Raw genomic sequence first — 25,758 nt, 5'->3', positions numbered from 1 at the left:
AAAGTTTGATCAAGGTTAGTAGAAATGGGTGGAGATGGAAAAAAACAGAAGTAGTAGGTGGCGCTTATCATTCACAGCAGGGAATAGTATATCAATGTTTATTTGAATCAAAAATATTCCAAGTAATAAACAATCAACAGTTATAAAACTCCCGGGAGTGCAGTTATAAATACATCAATATAATTGCAGTACAAAAGAAAACACATACATCGAATAAAATTAACAAATGTAAATTAGCTTGTGGTAGGCATCTTTCATATTGTATAGACAAATGTAAAGATGTAACTGACCAAAGGAGCGCAACCCAGCAGCCTAGAGTTGTAAATACCTAAGTCACCCTAAAGACCTGATTTACAAATATGAAAAAAACAATAGTAGGTAATGACAACTCCTGGTGCTAGTGTCTCTAATATTGAATACAATATGAATTTATAAAACCATAAAATACTTTCCTTCAAGAAGGTTTCCCTTTTCAATAGTTGATCAGAGTTTTCACCATAAAAAGGAAAAAGTGAAAACATGCATAGTGTAATACCAAAAATACATTTATTCATACAAAGTCTATAATAAAAAATATGAAATATAAAATAGATGATAATAGCGTAGCTCTAAAAAGAGAATAAAAACATGTGAATGGATATATAAATGGCAATATGGCAAAGTGCAAAATTGGCTTTGATAACTGTGCAAAAAATAGCAATATAGTAAATAGTAAACACAGTCTGATAAATTAGCCACAAGATGGCACACTGTACCAGATATCCAGCCAGGAAAGCTTGGGGTGCAAGCATGGTTAATCCGTATGTTACACTGCGTGTCTAACATCCCTGAGGAAGAGCATAAGCTCGAAATGCATTGGCACTATCTTTAACTACTCCATATCAGAAGTACAAGGACCTTCAAGCATCATTTCCAGTTAGACACGCAGTGTGACATCCAGAGTCACCTTGCTTGCACCCCACGCTTTCCTGGGTGGATACAGTACAGTGACTTGTGGCATAGTATAGGAATTGAGACTGTTGGTATGTATCTTCTTCAGGATGATGGGATCTAAGAGGGACAGCTTAATTTTATTTTGTCGTCTAATGCATTTATTCTTTCTCACAATTATTTTTTGTTTGATCACATGCACTATTTACAGATCCTCGGTACAGCGATGGGAAGTTGATTCACACCGAGTTTTGCAAACTTATATATGGGCCGTCTCGAACAACAACTTATATGGGATGGTGCCTTCAGTGCGAGTCTAGTACTTTACTGTCGCTATATCGAAGATCTGTTCTTTGTTTGGGATGGGGATGCTGATTCTATCACGACTTTTGTTAATTATTTCAACACTAACTCCTTTGGTTTATTCTTCACAAGCATACACGATCCATCTCACATTATTTTTTTTATTTTTTAGATATTACGGTGGAGGTGATACAGGAAATCATATGTATGTCCTCCTTTAAAAAACAGGTTGATGTATGTAGTTATAGACCATTCTCTAGTGACCAAAATTAGAAGTGGTTAAAAAATGTTCCGAAAAGTCAGCTACACCATATTCTGTACATTTAACAAAGTCTTTGAAGTACAAGCTTTAGAACTAATTGAAGAATTTAAAGATAGAGACTACCCACAGGGTATCCTTGATGAAGCTTTAGAATATTCTAGTACACTGGATAGGTCTACAATTTTGAGTGATAGGAACATAAAGAAAGGTATGACTAGGAACAGGAAGAAACAAAAATAATAAGAAAAAGGAGCTATATAAGAGTAATGAGATTACTATAAATAAAGTAGATGGAAATAAGAATGGGAATGATAATAGTGAAGACCCTAGAAATATAGAGGTACATGGAGATTTTGACTTTGGTATTTCCTTTGCATCAAAATATAATGTAGCAACTGACAAGATTACGAACATAATGAGAAGGAATTACAGGTTATTATTTACTGACCCTGTCCTGGGTAACTGTTTAGAGAATAAACCCACAGTTATCTTTAAGAGAGCTAAGAATCTCAGAAACTTATTGGCACCTAGCTTCCACATTAATCCCTGTAATTGGAAATCTATACCCGTACAAAGCATGATCACAGGAAAACAAATCTGTGGTTTTTACAAATTTAAACATAATAAGTGCACCACATGCTCACATGTAGTTCTCAAGTAAGTCCATATAGTATCACATATAAAGAAAAGACTACATCGTATAACAGCTAATAGAATTTATTTATCTCAAATAGATACACATAATCACAAGTAAGAAGACTTAATAGAGTATTTCAAATAAATTCAAGGTCAATTGTCTCATTTAGCCATTGCGGTTTTAACGATTGCAATTTTAGAATCCAGGCTGCTTCTTGTCGGCATAATGTTCTAAATCTATCACCACCCCTGCTAGTAATGGGGACATGTTCTAATCCTATTAGATGTAAGCCAGAAGGGTCCCCTTCATGATAGTCTAAGAAGTGTCTAGGGATACTATGATTTGTATATTTATTCTGGACATTTCTTATATGCTCTATGAATCTGCAGAGGCAGGCTAAGAAGGTAACACCCTGCCAAGATTCCTATGGTGCCTCTGAACTGGGATCAGTGACCTCATGAGCACGCAGCAGTGAAAGTTGGGGCTTTTCTTACCGGCAAAGTCTGTGAGTACACTTTGGTCGGAAAGACTCCTTTGGGATCTTACATAGGAGGCACAGCCAACGAAGTGCCTTCCAAGTCCCTGATAATATTTGAAGACAAGAGACTATTTCACAGCAGGTGCCCATAAAGCTTATATTATCTGATTCACGTGTATACACAGAGACTTTGATACAATTTGTTGCAAGTCAGTTAATACAATTGAGACTGTACCACTATTGAATGCAATAAGGATCGTTACATCTTAAACGGAAATTACCTTACACCAGGAGTTATGTTGTAGTGCACATTGATTCTTAATAAAACTTGTGTTGACACAATTTAACAATTCTCACTACATATAATTGATGTCAGTAAATATTATACTGCTTTTTTACGGTTGTTTTTATATTTACATGTGTAAATGTTATAATATTTGTTCGAATAAACAAAATATCTTTATTATATTCATGGTGTTTTGAGTTAATTTCTGCCATTATAAAGATTGATAAGCGCAACTATATCTTGGTTGAGAAATGTTTTGGATTTTCTAACTCAATACACTGCAAGCTAATGGACTAAATGATAGCTATGAAATAGCTCCATTCCTTTAACCTGGTTTTATTGCTCACTTTATTAATATTTTAACGGCTATCAATATTTTAACCGCAATTTTTTATCTAATTTTACATGATGTGTATCTGTTTTATGTGACATAACTACTTTTTTGTTGCTTTTAAAGTTTTTATGGTCTCATACTAAACAGGTCGTTTTAAGGCTTCTAACTATTTGCCATAACAGTGTACATATACATAAGGAGGTGGCAATTCTCTCCTTTTAGTTCCCTTTATATGTGGTTTGCTGTATCATTTATTTATATGTTTTACTCTTTTATTCTTTGTTATTTTGTATTATGGCATTCATAATCCACGGTGCAATTATGCTTTACTGTACCTAATATTTGTGCTGAATTAGCTATGTTTAGACTGTAAACAACCATTTATTATTCTCCTTTTTTCCTAAAGTATGATTTCTATATATTAATTATTTTTGGCACCAATTTAACTGCTGCATAGTGGGTTTGGTATCCTATCCCACTAACAAAATTGCCGCCTGGGTATCTCTATATCTTACAAGCTTTCTCTAACCCAAAAGATGGCCACTGCTTATTCAAATGCAGTTTTCTGCATTATTAAAATGGCAGCCGCCATGTGGGTACAGTTTCTGTCCCACCAACAAAATGGCCACTGCTACAAGGAATTAGACCTTCTAGCTTGCCTTTTAATGTCCCCACTACACATATACCTAGCCAGGCTAGCGATTTAGCCCCTGACAAGTATATAGAGCCATTTCTTCTATGGCAATCTGCCGTTTTTTGCGGGAATTCGCGATGTCACTGATGACATCATACAAAATGGCTGCTTTGCATTTTTTTTTGCCGTTTTTGGTGCCAAAGTGCAGCAGCACACCTCCCCCTAACCAGGGGATAAATAGAAGGCACTCCAATGACCCACACTACTCCTGAAGAAGTCCTGAAGGGACGAAACGCGTTGAGGCCAGCAGACCCAGGCTCTCTGTATCCTTGGTTATGTAAAGAGGACTGGGTACCCTTATATAAGATAAGCCATTTTTTATTCTTTTATATCTTGTTTTATGTTCCCCCATACCCTGTAAACCTAATAAAATCCCCTGTTTGGAATATACTGACGAGAGATTGCATATGTATTCAGCTCTCATACACTGAACATCCAAGCACCTAAGAGGGATTTCTAGAGGGTATTAGGTGGTCCCTGGAGGAGAACATACTACGGGCTATTTATTCAGCATTATCCGGTACGCAGCCTCTACTTATAATTATTATATAATTTGCAAAAATATACTACACTATATATACTCTCTCTCTCATGAGCTTATACAAGCTCCCCCTAAGGTAATCAAGCTGATGACATCCCATCTAAACTTATCCAATGTGGACTACTCATCCCTGGAACACAGATAAGCTTAAAAGTGTTTATTTTTGGTACGCACACTTATTCTTACGAGCACTCTGTACTATTCTTTTAAATACTACACTATCAGGCGCATGTCTTCTTAAACCTCTTCTCCAGAACCACTTCACCCGCTAGCCAAAACGGACCCCAAGAGGACTGCAGCCGCCTTTTAATTAAGGATCATTGACTTTGAATGAACTCTTTTACCGTTCACATATTGCACACTCCTTTCACCATATATATATATATATATATATATATATACACAAAGCCAATTACTCTGCACTGCCAAATGCTGTTAGTAAATCATGCTTGCCATCCAATTCCACCAGGAAAAGATATACAATGATTCCGGCGGCACTCTTAGACTGAAATAACTTGGTCACAATGACCTAGAGCTATAGTTCAACGGTTTCGGTTTATTACAACCTTCATCAGGTTGAGGCTGCGGTGAGATGATCTCTAGTCTGGTCAAGCCCAGCCGAGGGCGAAATGCGCGTCATACTGGGTACTCGTAGTGCGCACACGAGTCCCAGCACCAGGCACTTCTTACCGCAGGAACCAGACTAGAGATCAGCCCACCGCAGCATCATGCTCCCATGCAGGTACACAATCTTTTTTCAACGCTCTCTCATCGGGTTGCATACCTCCCTGCAATGTTTTATGAACAACAGGGTGGTGGGTGGTAGCGGGTCCTGATAGCAGAAGCGTCTCTATACTTTACCTCTGTTTGCAAGGGGGCTGCTCTCTCACCTCCCATTCCCTGGACTAGCATCCACACGGGATAGCAGCAGAAGTAGTTGGATCATAGGTGCCAGACATCCTTTCTCCATTAGAGTGCTTACCAACACTTAAATTACTATTAGGAGGGTTACTAATATGTATAGAATCTGCATTTAAAGGTACAGCGATTACTGAAATTGCTAAGACCAGAAAACCTGGCACTGCTATAACTGCAGACCTAAAATCTGAGACACAGCTTGCTATCATAGACAGTTGCTTAGGAGATTATCAAGATGGGTAATTAACATGTACAGAATCTGCATTTAAAGGTATAGCAATCATTGACATTGATAAGACCAGAAAACCTGGTACTGCTACAAGTGCAGACTCATAAAACCTGAGACACAGTTTGCCATCATAAACAATCTGATCAAAAATATACCAGTTAAACATGATACTGTGTTAAAATTGTATGAAACTCAAAATATATGCTGAAACTACACAGTTGGTAATAATCTGTTATTATTAAGAACTTTAATAGGAAGCTATTATGTCAGATGTCTAGGATTTGTGTTTTGAAATTATCTTGCATCTCTACTATACCTGTGGAATTGCATGTGGAATTATCCAAAGCTATATGATTGTCTTCTTTGTCATTTGCATCTCTCCTATATCTGTGGAATTGCATGTGGAATTATCCAAAGCTATATGATTGTCATCTATGTCATCTGCAAATGCAGAATAAACCTGACATCATTGGGAATCATATTATGTCAGATACTTAAGATTCATGTTTGATGTTATTGTAATTATGATATGATACATGCATATAGGCAGATTCTTATTATTCCGAACTTGCATGTTTTCTATATTCCTGGAATTGTTTGTATATATAAGCATCAAAGGGCCTGATTCAGAGCCACTCGTAAGTGGCAGCTCGTTCGCTCCGAGCGATGTTTGCCCAACTGCGCATGCGTACGGATCGTTATACGCATGCGCGAACCAGTCAGTGCGGCCGAAATTCATGTGCTCGCAAAATAGCGAATGCCTGCTAATTTGAGTGACAGGATGAGGCGTATGTGGGTGGTAACAGGGGAAGGTGCTTGAAAACAGGGAGTGGAGATCCGATCGCAGGCGTGCTTAAAGGTCAAAACGGGCGTTTTATGGGTGTGCATATTTAAAACAGCAGCGTCATTGACCACGTCACTGGGTTATTTTATAGCCAGAACTGCTCGCAAAATTGTGGTAGCAAAAACCAACCACAAGAATAGCGAGCAGCTCATACCCTGTTCGATGTACTCGATTAATCTAATAAATAGCGGACATGACGTAGGATGCGAGCGGACAGGGGGCGTAGTTTCCCAAAAAACGACCGCAAGTTTTGTTCGCTCGTTCAGACCTAGAGGCGTGAACAGACCGCAAACAGTGAACGGTTCATTTGAATAGCCACCCCTATTTTCTGGACGAGCGAGCGCAAATAGCGACCGGCTCTGAATCAGGCCCAAAGTATATACGAGTGATATCTGTATCTGCTATCTACATTATACGTCTAGTGGAGAAGGAATATCTGACAACACTGTGGCCTTGATTCAGACCCACTCGCGAGCGGCTGTCCGCTCGCAAGTGGGTCGATGGTCTGCACTGAGCATGCGCACGACGGAGGGAGCTGTCGTGCGCATGCGCCAGACGCGACGAGCGAAGGACTTTCCTTCGCTTGTTGTGTCTGATCAAAGGGGGCGTGCTGTCGATGTTGATTGACAGCACGCCCCCTTTGGTGGGCGTGCCTCCCTGACGGGGGCGTTCCCAAAGGAACGCCTACCGTCAGAAGCCGGCCCCACTGACATCACTAGTGATGTCAGTGGGAGTGATTTTGGCTCTGATAGAGCCAAAATCACTCCGGGCCTTGCGGTTGAAAACCTCAACCGCAGGCTCTGGCTCGCAGTTTCGATGGTCGCGATGGTCAAGACCATCGCGGCCATCAAACTGCACGCTCGTATAGGCTGTGGGTGGTGACCCACAGCTATACGAGCGTCCAGGAGGACGCTCCATAATTATGGAGGGCGGCCCTCATTCAGAGCGTGCACTTTGCTCAGAGCGTACGGCTCTGAATGAGGGCCTGTGTCTTCAGATTAAGATTATCTGTGTCTCACTCAGGTTTCTGGGTATATGTTTCTCTTTTTTGGTTACCTGCGAGTATTATGCTGTATTTTATACCCAACAATTTAACTATTTGTGCCTAAATCTACATTATATTAAAACCTGCATTTTAGCAGTGTTGTTAATAAATATTTTCACCCAATCATTAAGGACTATTCTTCTGGGATATTTTCCCACTATCACTATATATGAAGTAATTGTCTTATTGTCCATTTAAGAAGGACAACAAAAGAAATGTTTTCTGTGTTTTTTCTATGTGTGTCTTTTATGTGTCCATGTACATTTTTTTTAATGCATATCTAATAAATATAATTATCTTAAACTCAAATTCTATAAGAGTGCCCCCAAAAAGGTTTTTTTTTCTTTCTCGTTTTGCGAAACCTACCTATACACTCTATAAAAACAAGCCCAGGGGAGCACCACTAACAATCATAAAATATACACAACTTGGTATTATTCCATTCTAAATTGTTAAGTAATGTTGGTATATTATGTAAAAAATAATCATTATTGATCATATGACTAAGGGGGTCATTCAGACCCGCTCGTGAGCGTCAGGACGCTCGCAAGCGGGTCGATGTTCCCCACTGCGCATGCGCACGACGGAGGGAGCTCTGCGGGAGTGTGTGACTTGCAAAGATGAGGTCAGTGAGGTGCGTGGAGAGGGAAGCCATGACACTGCGTCGGGAGGAATATTCACATTGCTGGGTGATTTACAGTTTGACTGCTACTGGAGCGCAGCTTAACGCATACTGGGCCTGATTCAGACCCGATCGCAAGCGCTGAGCGCTCGCAACCGGGTCGATGGTGGCCCAGAGCGCACGCGCACGATGGAGCCGGCTCCGTTGTGTGCATGCGCGAGACCCGGATAGCGACGGGCAATCCGTCACTCCGGGTCTCGTACCAAAGGGGGCGTGCTGTCGATGTTGAGTAACAGCACGCCCCCTTTGGTGGGCGGGCCGGGGGGTGGCTGCCCAGACGGAGGCGTTCCCATGAGAACATCTACCATCTGGGCGTGGCCCCACTGACATCACAAGTGATGTCAGTGGGAGAGCTTTCAAATCTGTTAGAGCCAAAAGCTCTCTGGGGCTTGCGGCCACGAGACCCTACCACAAGCGTCTTGTCTCAAGCCCGATGGTCTTGACCATCGCCATGGCCGCTCGCTATAGCTGTGGTCACCCACAGCTATGCGAGCGGCCAGGAGGCCGTTCTAAAAAAAAAAGAACGGCCCTGATTCAGAGCGAGTGCACTGTCAGAGCGTCCGGCTCTGAATCACGGCCACTATGAGTACTGTGGAGAGCTGGGACTTCAGACTGTCCTTTATTCATTATTTATATCTATATATACACTCCTAACTTTGAAATCAACCATACTGTGGATAATTGGGAATACTGACATCTGGCTGTGAGTGCTCTAAAAGCTATAATATCCTGCTACATTTGTTGCTATCTACCAGCGATCCAAAGTTACTACTAAGAACTGTTGCACAATAGTATTGCTACATATTAAAGACTGTGGGCCTGATTCAGGCCCGGACGCTATTTGCGTCCGCTCGCTGGCTAAAATGGGCCGGCTATTTAAATCATGCCCTCGCACTGCATCGCGTAAAGCCGCCCACTAAATAATAGCAAGCGGCCGCACTATGCGCTCGCACCTGTATAAAGGCGCCCCTTTGCCACTCGCAACACACGTCATCTCCGGCAGTTGTAGGATTGATTGGGAACATCGAGAGCCATCGGAGCTGCTCGCAGAGCTTGTGGTAGCCTTTTCCCACCACAACACTGCGAGCAGTTCAGGCTAAAATACAACCTAGTCATGTGTGAAATGACACTACTTTGCTAATTATGCACACCCATTAAACGCCGTTCTGATGGTCGGGCACTCCTGCGTTCGCACATCCACACCACCATTTTCAAGCACCTTCCAGTGTTACCACCCACAAACAGCACTCAAAATAGGGACCTGACTGCGGGCTACGGGCGAGCACTTTCCCATCACAATGACTGGTTTGCGCATGCACATTGCGACTCATACGCATGCGCAGATTGTGAAAAATTGCTCAATGCGAGCGAGCGCAGAATAGCGTACGGGTCTGAATCAGGCCCTCTGTTGGATAGCGAGATCCCATTTACAGTGGTTGATTCCACTAGGACAGATGCCTGCCACAAGCTAATTTACATTAGTTGATTATTAGATTATTAGTATGTGTTTTCTTTTATACTGCAATTATATTGATGTATTTATAACCCCACTCCAGGGAGTTTTATAACTGTTGATTTCTTAATACTTGGAATATATTTGATTCAAATAAACATTGATATATTATTCCCTGCTGTGAATGTTAAGCGCCACCTACTACTTCTGTTTTTTTCTGCTTTGTTGATAGAGGTGTGGCAAAAGCTCTTGTAGGTGTGCAGCTTTGAATATCAGTACGGGAGTTAGATCTTTAAACCCCCACTGGCGCTTGGACTATTATCTTGCTTATGGGTGGAGATGGAAATGATAGTATAGTGTGGTAAGGCAGACTTATAGTAGAAGCACGCACATTGATTCTGGTCTTCTACACCACTGTGTATTTGTTTCCAGGAAGACAGCAAAACAATGAGTTTCATAGCCCTGTCACTTAATGACAGAAACCTACTCCCTAGTCACTGGCCACTCTCTGGCATCAGCCATACTGACAAATGTCCTGCAGAGGCCTTAAATACCACAGATTCCTCCTCCCCCACCCATATTGACAGGCAAACTACACCCCTCCTTGTTTTTAAAAGAGAGGCCTTTACAGGTGTTAAGATTTGGCCAGATATGCTGCCTTCATATAGAGACAGAGAAAGAGACACAGCAATTTCAACATGCAGGTAAAACACCCATTTTATCTTTCAAATGCATAACTTCCTTGGGCTTGCTACTAAACGCCCCTATCTCCTTACAGAATAAACTGTCCCTTTTGCCACATATCCCTCCCTCTAGCGCTGACAAGTTCAGCGATGAGGACCTTGCAAAAAGAGCAAATTTCCAGGACAGGGTATCTGAATTTTTGTGTAGGATCCTCGGTCTAAGCTCTACTGTAAATCAAAAAGGTTGTAGTGCCAGGAACCACCTGGTAACCTTGGCATTCACCTTGTGGTTTCTCTGCATCCATTGTAATGGAGCATGGTCCAGGATTAAGGGGAACTCTCTCCCCAGCAAATCGTATTGAAGTACCTCTATGGCCCACTTTATAGGAAGGCACTCCTTCTCCACTGGAGTGTATTTTTATTCCCTCAGTACCAACGTCCTGTTAAGGTTCAATATACGATGTTCTACCCCCTGAGACAATACTGCAACTAAGCTAACATCAGAAGCATCTGTCTGTAGGAAAAACCTGCAGGTAAAATCAGGTGCCTGCATTTCTGGAGAGGTACAAAGGGACAGCCGTAGATCTGCATATGCTGTCTTAGCAAGACTGATCAACTCCAGTTGATCTGGGCAGCGGCATTTATTAGCAAGTCTGTCAATGGAGCCACACTAGCCGCACAGTGACTAATAAAATGCCTATAGTAGCCTACAGAGCTCAGGAAAGTTCTTATCTGCGACTTGGCCCTAGGTTTCAACCAATTGTTGATGGCTTTCACTTTTCCTATTTGTGGCTTTACTTGACTCTATCCAACTATGTAACCTAAATAATTGGCTTCTCTCAGGGCTACTGCGCATTTCTGAGGGTTATCTGTGCACCCTGCGGATCTCAGTGCGGCCAGTACGGCTTCAACTCTAGGGAGATGCGATTCCCAGGCCTGTGAGTGTATAATAATGTCATCTAGGTAGGCAGCCGCATAGGCAATATGGGGTTTCAGTACCTTGTTCATCACCTATTAAAAAGTGGCTGGCGCTCCATGCAAACTAAAAGGTAGGACCTTGTACTGGAACAGGCCTTCAGGAGTAGAAATAGCTGTGTTTTCCTTGGCTGCTGGTGTAAGAGGGATCTGCCAATAGCCCTGGGTGAGATCAAGTGTGGTCAAATATTTGCTGCCAGCCAAACTTTGAATGTTGTTTAACTCTCTAAAGTCACTGCAGAATCGTAAGCTGCCATTGGGCTTGGTAACCAACACAATCTGACTATACTACTCACTGGTAGACTCCTCAATTACCCCCAGTTGGATCATTATTTATTATTATTATTTATTACCAGTAATTTATATAGCGCAAATATATTCTGCAGCGCTTTACAGAAAATATTTGTCCATTCACATTAGTCCCTGCCCCAGTGTAGCTTACATACTTACACACTAGGGTTAATTTTTGTTGAGAGCCAATTAACCTTCCAATATATTTTTGGAGTGTCGGAGGAAACCCACGCAATTACAGGGAGAATATACAAACTCCACACAGTTAGGGCCGTAGTGGGAATCAAACCGTTGATCTAACCATTACACCGTCATACTCTCCACTTCTTATTTAACTGCACTCCGCCTAACCTCAGGGATCCGATAGGGCTTTAGTTTTACCACTAACCTGGGAGGCATGATAATATCAAGTTCAATCAAGGCTGTACGCCCTGCCTACCCCTTCTGCTCTGCGGACAAGGTAGGCTCTATGGTAACCAAGGACTTTTCCACTACTATACTCAACCCTGGCACCAAATTCTCATCATGCCATGGTTTCAATAAATTTACATGATATACCTGCTCTTTCTTCCTCCTCCTGACCTTTCAGACATTATAGTTTGCATGTAAAGGAAGGGAGAGGGAAATGGGAAAAACCAGAGCACAGGTAGGGGTGCAAACAATATTATTCACTTATTGTAACAATTGAGGTAATTGGTTTAGAGCCTGCTGACAGGATTCTAACTGAATACATCATAGGACATGCCCCCTTATACATTATATGTGCTCTTACCTATTTCCAGCTATGCTAACTAAACAAACATTATGGATGTCAACCCAGTCTTGAATTTCTGGCTGAAACAGAGCCCGCTGACTAACTTGAAGATAATACATCATGGGACACGCCCCCTGCAGTAATCTCCAACCAATATTAAGTATACAACAGTGCCTTGAAGACTAATTAGAAACAGCATTTTACTGAGCTCAGAAAAATCAGGCACTGTGATTGACTGAGACAACAGTCAAAAACACCCCAGAGTGAATAAGCACCTGGGAGCACACTGATGAAGCAGAGGGAACCCGATATGCACGAGCGGGATACCCTGAGGATGCGGTGGCACTCACTCAACTGCTATACTTACTCTTGGTACACTTGTACCTAGCAGGTACCTGTTTCTTACTTTTTCATGTGGTATTATAACTTGGACAGGGACTGGCTTAGTAGTACCCTGCAATGTCTAATTGATAGAAAAAGAGAGTGGTGAGAGCCGCACAGGATTTAATTTATAAGTAATTGTATATACAGAACCAACTTAGAAAAGTTTTACTTTTATCACAAATGATAATTGATATCCATTGGTGGTGCTCCCCAGAGTCAGGAAAATATGCATCAAATAGACAAAAGAAAGAAAAAGAAGAATCTTGTTTGCCGGCACTACTTGTTGTGTAATCTGACAATATTAAAACTTAACATGTATTCATTATCAATCTAAAATTAGGTTGGACACACATTAGCCATATATGAAATAACAAAGTGGAATCTCTAACAAGATTCTCCTTGAGTGCGATTAAGTGCCCTGCCGCGATAATAAAAGATTTTTCACAGTAGCAGGTTCGGTAAATATAGCAATAACCCAGCAATTAAATGTTGCCAAAGTTGCATATACCTTGTAGTTTTTGGGATACACCAGAACAGTATTACTGCTCAACAATGGATCACATAATATTCCTTATATACATAAACATAGTGAATAGGCACATTCCTCACCAATTACAAAAAAATGCACATAACTGCTTGTGTGTGTGTGCATTATTAAGAATCTGAATGCATATCATCCTTGATGGTTAGAACATATATTAGAAAAATGGAGTATGAGAAATCCATTGTAAATGGAAAACATATAATCTTGAAAAAATAGGTAGAAATTATGTTCAAATAAGTACCAATGTTAATTGGATAGCCTATTCATATATATGTCAAAATAGACAGGAAGCCAATAAGAGGGAGGGAATGTGTTAGGGGAAAATACTGGAGGAAATATATGAAAATTTTTGTTACATTAGACTCTGGTAAACATATATCATATTAATTAATAAAAAAAAATATATGTACATGTTGACAAAGAAGAGCCAAAAAACACTTCTAAAATAATGATAATAAAAGGATTTTGATAAGAAATGGTTATGGTATGGATATTGGTTAAAAAAAAAGGGCTATAATTGATATGTTCATTTAATCCACCTGGTGCGAGCGTTCCTAATCTAAAGGTCCAGAAGCTCTCTCATTTTAGTAACTCTTTGGTAAGGTCTCCCCCTCTAATCCCTAGGTGGATTTCTTCCAGGCCAAAAGATTTTGGGCTTTTCAGGTCTCCTTTGTGATTGTAGAATATATGTTTCCCAACTACAGTTATTTGTTTAAATTTAGCAAGATCTGATTAAGCATTTCTCACATTCCCGACATGTTCCAGAATGCGTTCTTTGACCATCCAAGTCGTCATACCTACATACTTAGCGTTGCAGTCACAGGTAATACAGTAGATCACCCCTCTGGTCCTGCAATTGTTGTAATTGTTTATTTTCAGATTTTTTCCATATTTATCCATGACTTCTTAATCATGTACAAGGCAGGTCCTACATGAGCCACACAGGAATGGACCCATCACTGTAGTGGCTTTGAGTTAACTGGTCTCGTAAATTGGGGGATTGTCACCAGCTTAACGATACTCTGTCTCCTACACATTTAGTGAGGTCTTTGTCCAGATGTAGGATATGCCAGTGTTTCTGGATAATATTCTTAATGTTTCTGCACTCATGGCAGAAGTTCCCTATGAATCTGATTGTTTCTTCCTTATTATCAGGTTTCCTAATCGGTGTGTCTAAGATGAGGGATTCCCGGTTAGTTTAAAGGATCTATGTTTTTGCTCTATTATACACTTGTGACTGTAACCTCTTTGTCTTAGCCTTGATGTTAGTGCCATACACTGATGTTTAAAGGTAACCGAATCGGAACAGTTATGTCGTAGATGAAGGAATTCTCCTCTCGGAATGTTCTCCTCCATAGGGGGGAAATGTGAACTCGTTTGATGGAGTACACTATTTGTGGTGGTGCTTTTTCTGTATAGATCAGTTTCTAATAGTCCCATGGGATTTTTATAGATTTTCATGTCCAGAAAGGATATTGTGGAGTCACTGATATTGTGTGTAAGTTTCAGGTTGAGGTTGTTATTGTTCAAGTCTTGAATAAACTCCATTAGGAGATCCATATTCCCATCCCAGATCATCAGCATGTCATCTATATATCGGTACCACATGTTCACATCACGTCATTCCAGTCATGAAAAACACATTTGCGTTCCCACCAGCTTAGATATAAATTGGCATAAAGTGGGAGCGCAGGCAGATCCCATAACCATGCCACATGTTTGGACAAAGAATTTGTCATCAAAAGTGAAAAAGTTGTAATTTAGGACAAAGTGTAGAAGTTGTAATATAAAGTCGCTGTGACCTTCCATGTTTAGAAAATGCTGTACTGACCGTATACCAAGAGTGTGGTCAATGCTGCTGTATAGGCTCACTAAGAGCTGACCTTCATCCAGTTTCACATCATGTAACTTCTTGAGCACATCAGACCTATCTCTTGTATAGGAGGGAAGTGTCAATACAAAGTGTCTTACATGTAGGTCGATAAATCTGCTAGCTCCTTCTGATAGATTACCTATTCCAGATATAATATGGCGAGCCGGTGGGGTTTTTATGTACTTTGGGCAACAAATAAAAAGTTGCTACTTTAAGATGTGTTATCCACAAATAGTCATATTCCCTACTGGATATAATATTTTCATTCTTAGCTTTGTCAATGGCTCTTTTGTAAATATCCTTAAAAAGCTCCAGGGGGATTAGGAGAATCTGCTGGTGACAATCTTCATCCTGTGACTGCCTGTAGGCTTCTTTAGTGTATGCATCTTTCAGCCAAATGACAATTTTGCCCTCTTTGTCTGAGGGCTTGATGACTACATCTTGCTATCCTCTGATATTTTTCAGAGCTTCTCTTTACATCCTGGTCATATTATCCTTTTTCTGATGGAGATGCCTGTTATTGTGCAATTTATCAAGATCTTTCGATATCAGGTTAGAGAAGATTTTACCTCCGGGCATATGGATTCTGATGGGAAGAAAGATGATTTTTTTCTTACATTGTTGCCTACAGTGTGATGTACTACTACGCCCTTCAGATTCTTCCTGTAATTCTTCCAGGGCCCTTGGTACGTTTTGTTCCATTGTAGTCATCTTTCCTAGAATCGTTTTCTGATCTTGATTAGATGCAAAGAATTTTTTTAGAAGCAGTTTGCGACTGAAAAGTTCAAGATTCTTCTCCCACTGGAAATGATTAAACTCCATCGTGGGTAAGAAGGATAAGCCCTTACTTAGGACATCAGTTTCTGTTGTTGCTAGTAGGTGATCCAAAAGATTCATAATTCTCAAATTGTTGGTAATTTCTTCTGATTGTGGGTCAGGTATCTGTTGGGAGATGGAAAGTCCCATCTTGCTCTTCCTCTTCTTATTTGACCTCCTTGTCCACCCTTGCACCTCTGTTTCTTCCTCTGGTTATCATGGGATCCCCTAAAAAAGACGGGGTAGTGGGTGCTTCAGTTTGGCGAAGTGGTTTAATTTGAATGGTGTGGGTTAGTTTCATCATCTGAAGATTCAAATTCCGATGATGTGTAGTTCTACATTTGTTCGTTGCCAAAATCTCGTCTATGCTGTTTTTTCCACTTAAAGATTTGTCCAGACGCAAAGTCCCTTTTGTCCCTTGCAAATTTATTCTTTTTCCTTTCTACAATCATTTTTTCATAGGTCTCCAGATCTTTCTTGTTTTGTTCAAAGTTCTTTTGAAATTGTGTATCATTTTCCAATTGTTCCAGTTGTTTTCCCAATACCTCAATCTCTTTTTCACAGTCTTCCAAGATTAAATTATCATGTTTCAAAAGGATGTTAATCATTTCCTGGGAGCATTTTAGTAAGGCATTGTCCCACTCTTTACGTTATGATTCCGTCATTAATGGGAAAGCTACTGTGAAAAATCTTTTATTATTGCAGCAGGGCACTTAATTGCACTCAGGGAGGATCTTGTTAAAGATTCCCCTTTGTTATGTCATATATGTCTAATGTGTGTCCAACCTAATTTTAGAATGATAATAAATAAATGTTAAGTTTTAATATTGTCAGATTACAGTTACACAACAAGTAGTGCCCCCGAACAAGAGTCTTCTTTTTCTTTCTTTTGTCTATTTAATGTCTAATTGATATCAGGGACTCCCCATCCCCTGTGACTAGTACACTTCCACCACTTTTCTTTCTTTCTTTTGGGGCTATAAAACAGGGGAACGCTGCTCACTTCTCAACTTGGCACACATTGGTTAAAGGAAGCTACGTGTTTACTTTTTACTGTTTTATGTGGTCACCACTGTATCTTCCTGATACACGTCTCTCTGCCAACACTATATCTGGGGAACTCTCATTGCACAACCTGACCGATGAACCCTGTGCTGATAATTATTTCAACAGGGTAGACATGTGACATAGGCACAACAGCTGATACCCGTTGTACTCATTCTCTCCCCAGGACTTATATGCTCACTCCCTGTAGGAATGCAGAGCACACAGGGAGCAGCAGCTGCTTTAGGTAACTGATTACCCAAGGAGACTCTTAATATTATTTTTCACTTTTCTTTCTCCTCTTTCACCTTTTCCATGTATCTCTTCCAAGGATTTGTCCACCCAGTATGATATATTGGTTGCAATAGCAGAAATTTAGATTTTAATGTGGATAGGAGGAAGACATGTGTTATTGACAACAGTAAGATATTGGTTATTAGAGCCCATACATACTTAAGGAGGTATTTACTGTATAAGACTCTTTGTTGTATGGCTTACTGCAATAAGAAAAACTTGTTTCTATTTTTATTTGCTAAGATATCACCCCTGGATGTGTTCCCCTAAAGGTGTGGAAATCACTCCAACGAAGAATAAAGTCTTTGTGGAAACATTTGTGTATTGATATCACTGGGGATTTTTTCACACCTAACAAGTGTTATTACATTGCATTAACACTATCTCAGATGGGATTTTCCAACCTTTTTCGTATCTGCCTCTAAGTAAAAAATATATACTTGTTTGCAAGCCGATTTGATGTAATTTGACAGTAATTACGGGCCTTATTGTTGTTCTTTTTACCAGCTTCATAATTGTATATGCGGTTCTAATCAGCACTGAGTACTATTTTGTTGTAAAGTGTCCACTGCTGGACTGAATATTGAAATTCTGATTAATGATTATTCTGTGGATATATTTTTGTCAGCTTCAAATTGCATCTGTGGTATTTATACAATGGGATATTCAATGCAACATTATTGCCCACATTTGTTTGCTATTATTGACCACAGTTCCGTATGAATTGTCCATTTTATTTGTTTCATGTTCTTTATATGTCTATGTTTGACTGAACATGTTTAATAGATTAATTAAAAGTAAAGTTTAGAATATTATCATTTTTCCAAGAGTTCCCCCAGAAAAATGAGTCCTTTCTTTCTTTCTTTCTTTCTCTCCAGACCTTATAGTTCACAGGGCATACCACCTCTACTACCTCAGAGGTCCTGGTCTTTAGCTGGCTGGCTGTCACATCCTCACAGTTGCATTCTCAACACAGTCTTTTAGAGGTTTAAGGTTCTCCTAATATCCTGTAGGTCTGAACCCTGGTTTCCTAGTCACCAGTCGCTTCCCAGCACATAATGATCTCCAATAGCAGTCCCACCTGGTCTGCCTCCCTGGACTGAATCCACTGGGCAACAATTGGGTGAGTTAACGCCTCTCTTTTCTTCCCTGTGTGGATGGATCCCTCCAGCCCTACACAGAATCCATGGCTCACTATTGCCATCTTTGGCGATACTGCTACAGTCACTAAAGACTTTACTTGTCTAATGATAAGAAAAATGACAAGTGTTAAGTTTGTGAGTGCCCCATAATAGGAATACTTTTTAGTTGCATTATATATGTTGTTATTTATTCCTGGGTGCACCTCCCCTTTCATAATTGTTACTATACAGAGATTATATTACAGGGGATAGAACAGTTATGATTGATAGAACAGTGCAGATATTTTTTCCTCTTACACTCATGGTACAGCAGTTTGGTTATACTTGCCCCGCATTGTGGGAGAGGGAGCAGTCTTTAGACTCCTGCAGTGTCGGGCACTCTATCCAGACATGTCCAGGTTCCCCACATTCTAAACATATTAGTTTTGCCAGCCTCGGGTTCATCTCTCTTTCCACAAGGTTTTCAACATTTTGGCGGTTTTTGGCCAAACCCAGTTTTTGTCTTGGCATAGGTTTTGGCACAAAGCCAGGAGGTGTGGCGCGTTCTTTGAAAGTTTGGGGGTTTGCCTGCAGACCCCAGTCCAAGGTCCATACACAGTGGTCAATCGCCAGCTGCTCCACCATCTATTGTGGTGGATTCTCCCCCGGATTTAACTACTGCAGTATTTGGATTAGGGATCAGCTAAAACATCCATTTTTTCTTTTAAATGCATAACTTCCCTGGGCTTGCTACTAAACACCATTGGCTCTTTACAGAGTACACTGTCCCTTAAAAAAAAAACACAAATATACTCACAATATGGTGTTATATGTAGGATACTACAGGGGATTTTAGGTATTGGGGACTCTATTGAGCAACATTTAAAGAACTGTGGTGAGCTGAGTTTCTGATGCGGGTGAAGCATACACACTATGAATGTATCTTCATGCAGAAACAGGTCTTTAATATGGAATCGGTATGATGTACGGCCGGCGGTTCGATTCTTGGCAGCGCCTGACCGGCAAAAGCAGAGTTCCCGGCAGCGAAAGACCGACAACGCTGGAAATCCTGATCGTCGCTAAGGTAAGTATAGACTAACCTAACCCCCTAACCCTCCTTAGGGGTGCCTAACCCTAACCTTCCCCCCAAGTGCCTAACCATAATCCCCCTTCTAAGTGCCTAACCCTAACCCCCCATTCCCCGCTGCCTAAACCTAAGTCCCCCAGGGGGGTGCCTAACCCTAACCTCTCCCCGGGGGTGCCTAACCCCCCCTTCCCCTAGCCTAACCCTCCCGGGGGCTACCTGACCCTAAGTCCCTCCTGGGTGCCCTAAACCTAACCCTCCCCCCACGGCTTTCCGCTCGCAGAGCCTGGCATCCCTTCGATCGGGATGTTGGGCGCATGTCTCCCGGCATCGGGGAAATGACAGGTGTCTAGATATAGACGCCCGGCATTTCACCCTCGCCGGGATATGACAGTCGGGAAGCCAGCTGTCGGTATTAAGGCAGCCGGTTTCCCGAATGTATACCCTTTAATATAGTATGATGATTTCCATATTTTGTTTTTTAAATCATTTAACTTCTGCAAAGGTCTGTGCTGATGATCATCAGCAAGCAGAGGTGGACTGGGAACTAAAAGTGGCCCTGGATATATTTTTAGAAGTAACCTCATGTGGGAGGCAATAAGTCAACTGTAGGTGGAACAAATACAAAGTAGGCAGGATTAGTACATCACTACACCCGTTTGGAAGTTGTTGGTATCAATATGCTTGGTAGTCTAGTGGTACAACACTCACAGGCCTTTAAGCTGCTGTGAAAAACCCCAGACCTCCACATACCAAATACTCCCCCCTCCAGCCCGAGACTTGAAGGTGCCTACACACTTGCAGATTTTTTACACAATTTTCCCAATTTCGATGAATCGTGATGACAAATAATGTAAAATATGCCCAAATTGTGAGTTTCAACTCATGATCACAATGTGTTCCCGTTCGTTGTACATCACATCTTTAGATCTGCCGTGCTGTAGGGCAGATTTGCCAATCTGGGACATGATGCGGTGCCGATCATAAGTACTTTTTACTCATGATATATCGCATGATTCACCATAAATTGTGTATTTTGACTGACAGGACCCTGTACACACCCAATCACCATCTTTGCAGCATCGTGATTTGAAGAAGGACAAGATTCAACCTGCACATCTGAAGTCTGGACTCTTCCATTTGGTGAGTATATTGCTTGCTACTGTATTGATGCAACCCCGCTGACACCAATGTGTACCACCCACCTACCCACCAATGTAAATGCATGACCCAGCCACCACCCGCTTATATGAGGCAGGCGGTGGCTGGGTAATGTAATGCATTATTCTCCCATGCCCACCAAGTTTTGCCACCCACCTATTCACCCCTAAATGCATGATCCAGCCACCGCCTGCCTATATGAGGTGGGCGGTGGCTGAGTCATACATTATACTCCCATGCCCAACAATGTGTGCCACCCACCTACCCGCCTCTAAATGCATGAACCAGCCACCACTTGCCTATATGAGGTGGGCAGTGGCTGGGTCATGCATTATACTCCCATGCCCACCAATGTGTGCCACCCTCCTACCCACCCAATGCCCACCAATGTCATGGACCACCTAATACCTAGAAAATATGAATACACCACACACATATAAAACACCATAAACAAATATATTACAACATCATAAATATATATATTACAACAACATAAACATCTATATTACAACACAATAAACAAATATATTAAAATTCTATAAAAACATATTAAAATACCATAACAAACATATTAAAATCATGTAAAAAAACATTAAAATACCATAACAAACATTAAAATCCTGTAAAAAACATATTAAAATACCATAACATATTAAAATCCTGTAGAAAAAAAACATTAAAACAACACATGAATAAACACTAAAAAATTTACCTAAAAATTACTAAATCAACATTAAAAAGCACAAAACTATTTACAATTATTGCTAAAACTTTATATGTCCATATTTTTTCCTTCCTAGGAATGTCTATGGGTAGCGAGCGATAATTTGTCACAGGATTCCTTGAGATCCTGCAGTCCAAAGAATGTCTATGGCAGATAAGCTGGAGACAATACCATAATAAGTCCCAGAACTTGGCAGCATTGGAGGTGTTGTTGGAGTACACCAAAAAGTTTTTTTCGGATGCTACCCTGAAAACAGTCCATCAGAAAATCCAGAACTTGAGTATAGTGTACTTCATGAAAAAGAAGAAAGTGGATGATTCCAAACGGTCCAGAGCGGGCACCAACGACCTCTATCATCCAACGCTGTGGTACTACAACCTGATGACCTTCATCAGTGATCAGGAGCCACAACAACAGTCTGTCGTCCTGATGGCCGAGCGAGAAGGAGAAGAGGTGGCAGAAGTTAGTGGACTGTCTGAAGAAGTTTTGGTAAGTAGAGACAGTACATAAACCTATTTTTTATTTAAACAAAACATTTTAGATAAATCTCAAATGTCCACTTTAGTCTGTTATCTCACAGACAGTCCTTCTGTCATGGCACCGCACCTGGTCTATTGAATAGGCCTTATACTCCTCCCTCACTTCTTTGGCACGTGCGGTTGATGTTGGAATTGGAGGTGCATACACTGATGTAAACTGGACAATCTCATCTGGAGGTCCTGCATCTTCTTGTCTAGCTATGACTGGTCTTCGTTGTGTAGTTTTCCTTCGCAAAAAGTTATGCAGCACACAGCACGCCATCACGACCCAGTCTATCTTGTCCACATGTAGGTTTATGGTGGTGTGGAAAAAGCAGAACCGGTTACTCAATATTCCAAATGCATTTTCCACAATGTGCCATGCCCGGGATAGATGACAGTTGTAGATCCTCTTCTCTCTGGTCAGTACCCTCTGTGCAAATGGCTTCATCACATGTTCATGTAAAGCAAAAGCCTCATCTGCAATGAAAATAAAATTTATGCTGTGCTTTGTCTCTTCCAGTGACGGCAAGTTGAGGGTCTTGTTGGCGAGTCTCTGGCAAAATGCCGTCTGTTTGAAGGACCCACCATCCAAAGCACGGCCATTCTTGCCAACATCCACAAACAAAAATTCATAGTTGACATTCAGCACTGCCATGAGAACGATGCTGAAGAAGCCTTTATAGTTGTAGTAATATGATCTGGTGTTGACAGGTGGGTTGATGCGTATATGTTTTCCATCGATGGCTCCTCCGCAGTTAGGGAAATTCCAATGTTGTTCAAGCTCTTCAGTGATGCCCTTCCACTCATCCACGGTGTTTGGAAACTAGAAAAATAGTAAAAAATGGGTTAAAATATGACTATAATATTTTTTCCTACATAAACTCCCACCCAAGAGCCTGATATGTCCTCAACTCCAGAAGTCAGTCTGATCGGGGACAGCGAGGTGGATACTTCATCCCCATGTCCACTGACCATTCAACCCCCCCATCATCTTCCGCACCTCCCCAAAGGAAAAAGAAAAGGCAGGGGAAAAAGTAGCAGGACATATTCCTGAAACAAGCGGAACAAATCCTGCAAAAAACAGCCAGACGACATAGATGACTTCACGGCACATATAAATAGCACTATGCATAAAATGAATGACCAAACAAAGAAGGAGTTTCAGAGGCTGGTCTATGAGTTCTTAATAAGGTCTTTAAATTCAAATTTGCATGGGTCAACATACATAGCAGACCCACTTCTGTACTCACCTTCCCCAACCGCCTCTGTGAGCCCCCCCCCATCCCAGTTGGAGGCTACTCCCCCACCCACAAGCAAGGCTATTTATACTGCTCTGCTGGAGGCAGAGGATTATTTGCCCCATTATTAGAAAATGTAAAGTATTTTTTTGTATTATTGTTGCCTGTACTATCACCAAATTTTATCACTCCCAATAGGTAATGTATGCTATACGGTGGTGATGATGCTGATTGGACAAGGTCACTACACACATGGCATAAGTACAGATTGATGGAAGCTGGTGCCACAATCTGTACTTGTGCCATGTGTGTATTGGCCTGTTCAATCTGGCATCTGACCCACTGCATAGCATACAGCAGCCTACCTATTGGGATTGATAAAATTGGGTGATAACGCTGTTTTCTACATTTTATCTGAATAATTTAAAATTGATACATTAAAAAAAAATACAAAAAAATGTTATTTACTACTGTGCAGTGTTGTTGGCACAGTGTTGTTAATGCAGCCTTATTGGCTGACAACACAGTTAAAAATAAAGAGTTAAAAAAAAATAAAAACATTTTTCTTTCACAAGAAACATGTGCAGTGTGTTTTTTTTTTACCTTGCAATACTGCTACTGCAGCACTTTAACTATAGCCTTGCAGGTCTCCGGGATGATGACGCCCAAGGACTGAGGGGAGATGAGGGTCCCAAACTTCAGGTCTTCCAGTGACCTTCGTGTAGCCAGGTACCTCAGGGTAGTCACCAGCCTCTCTTCAACAGGGATTGCCCTCCTCAGCCTTGTGTGCTGCCTCTGGATGTGGGGGGTCACCATACTCAGCAACTCCTGTAAAGTGGCATTATCCATGCACAGGTAGTTGCGGTAGTCGTCCGGGTTGTTCTTCTTGATCTCCATCAGCAGGGACATGTGAGAGCGAGTATCCCTTTGCAGCAGCCACTCCTTGGTCCAGCATGCTCTCCTCCTTTGCTGGGCCCTCTCCTTCATCACCTTGAGCCCAGCATAGGCGTCCATCACTCTAAACCGATAGGGCTTCATCAGCACAGAATTCAGGAACAGGATAGAATGCAGGTAGGTAGCACACACTTGCAGGTAGAACACACTTTGCAAAAGGCAAGCCAAATACAAAGCAGTTCACTGTAGCAATGTACAGAGTTCAGCAGGTATACACCTAGCCTCACTAGTAGCAGAGTAGAATGTGCAGTGGGTTAAAATGGCACCTGGTTTTTATACCCCCTAGCTAGCCCTGTCCATTATTTAAATTTCCATTCAATCGTGAGGATTCTCATGTGTTGTTTGGTAAACTCACGATCTATCGGGCACGATCTCACGATTTGGAATTCCGACACGTTGCACAATAGATCGTGAATCAAATTGGCAGTTTTTAGACCAAATCGTGACCATGACTGCCGGGGAGCTACTGGGGAGGGTTCAGGGGAAATCGTACACGATGTCAAATCGTGAGCACATCGCCAAGTGTGTAGCCACCTTAACACAGACCCCAAAAACCCCCAACAAGCAGACACACAACTCCTTACTACATAGAGATAAAACTCACACCCCAAATATCACAAATATCCCATCCCCCTTGGAGCCTAGAAAGTAGAAACACCCTAGAAATTGTTACACCCACAGATAACACCAACTCCTGTCCCTTTAACAGATGTCACAATGGTAATTACATCCCTCCAATATCACAGACTTACAGCAATGTAATATTGCCCCCCGACCTACAGCAGCCATTATCACCCATTACATATCATCTAAAATAACATATCATGTAAAATCAATTAACTATGGTAGGTCAAATTATGGTGAAATATGTCTTATATAATGGGTAGCTATGGGTAAGAATATTAAAGGGTGGCACATTGTATTGAGGTCCTGAGCTGACATTGAATTGGGTAGCAGCTGACAGGACCTGTATAATATTGGGTTATAGATAAAAATAGTGTAGCTGCCATTCTTCAAATACACATACAGGGTAAGAGAGAGAAAACAATGGGAAAACACACATTTGGATGGGAGGATGGGCTGAATCCAGGAAACAGCTGGTAAAAGTCTCTCCCATTGAACGTTCAAGGGGAATGTAAAGTCCAGGCAGGTACTTACAGTACTACATCAATGTATTAGCTGTCTGTTACTGACCTGCCTGCATTACTCAGCATAGTGGTACCTCTTACATTGTGTGCTTCAGCAGTTACTTTCCTATTTATTGCACTGTAAGTATGGGGCCTGTACCAGCCCTGAGGGCACTTGGGCCAGCACTAGCCTTCCAGGCATTGGACCAGCAGTCTTTAACCCTGCAGTTTTGTGCCATGTGCTTTGCACTAATTTATTACCAGGCTCCAGTGTTATTTATGGGGTTTTCCCTATTCTAGCTCCCTCTTGCATCGTGCTTAGTACTACTGTACTTTTAGTGCCCTCTGGGGCTCATAATCCTGGCAGCACATCTCAGGTTTCAGCCCAGGGCTGGGGGTATTAATCTCTGCTGGTGGTTGCAGCCAGGCCTCCCTGCACTCAGTGAGTGCACCCTCTGCAACAAAACAATTTGGCATGAACTGGCAAAGTTGAGCACTCCTTATCCCTTAAGCTTCTGCTGCCCACACTGTACC

At 41.4% G+C, this 25,758-nt stretch overlaps 1 long non-coding RNA gene across 2 annotated transcripts; it reads left to right on the top strand.

Moving 5' to 3' along the window:
* The first annotated feature begins 18,182 nt into the window (after positions 1-18,182).
* Positions 18,183-23,675, top strand: LOC148507673 (uncharacterized). Of its 2 annotated transcripts, XR_015869679.1 has the most exons (5): positions 18,183-18,417; positions 20,547-20,642; positions 21,461-21,873; positions 22,216-22,324; positions 22,426-23,675. It is a non-coding gene; the product is annotated as an uncharacterized LOC148507673 (long non-coding RNA). The 2 variants fall into 2 exon arrangements; XR_015869678.1 differs by lacking the exon at positions 22,216-22,324.
* The last annotated feature ends 2,083 nt before the right edge of the window (positions 23,676-25,758 follow it).

This window comes from Taudactylus pleione, unplaced genomic scaffold (genome assembly GCF_031769625.1).
Source record: "Taudactylus pleione unplaced genomic scaffold, aTauple2 ptg000387l, whole genome shotgun sequence".
NCBI lineage: Eukaryota > Metazoa > Chordata > Amphibia > Anura > Myobatrachidae > Taudactylus > Taudactylus pleione.
This window is presented reverse-complemented; position numbering and strand designations above follow the sequence as displayed.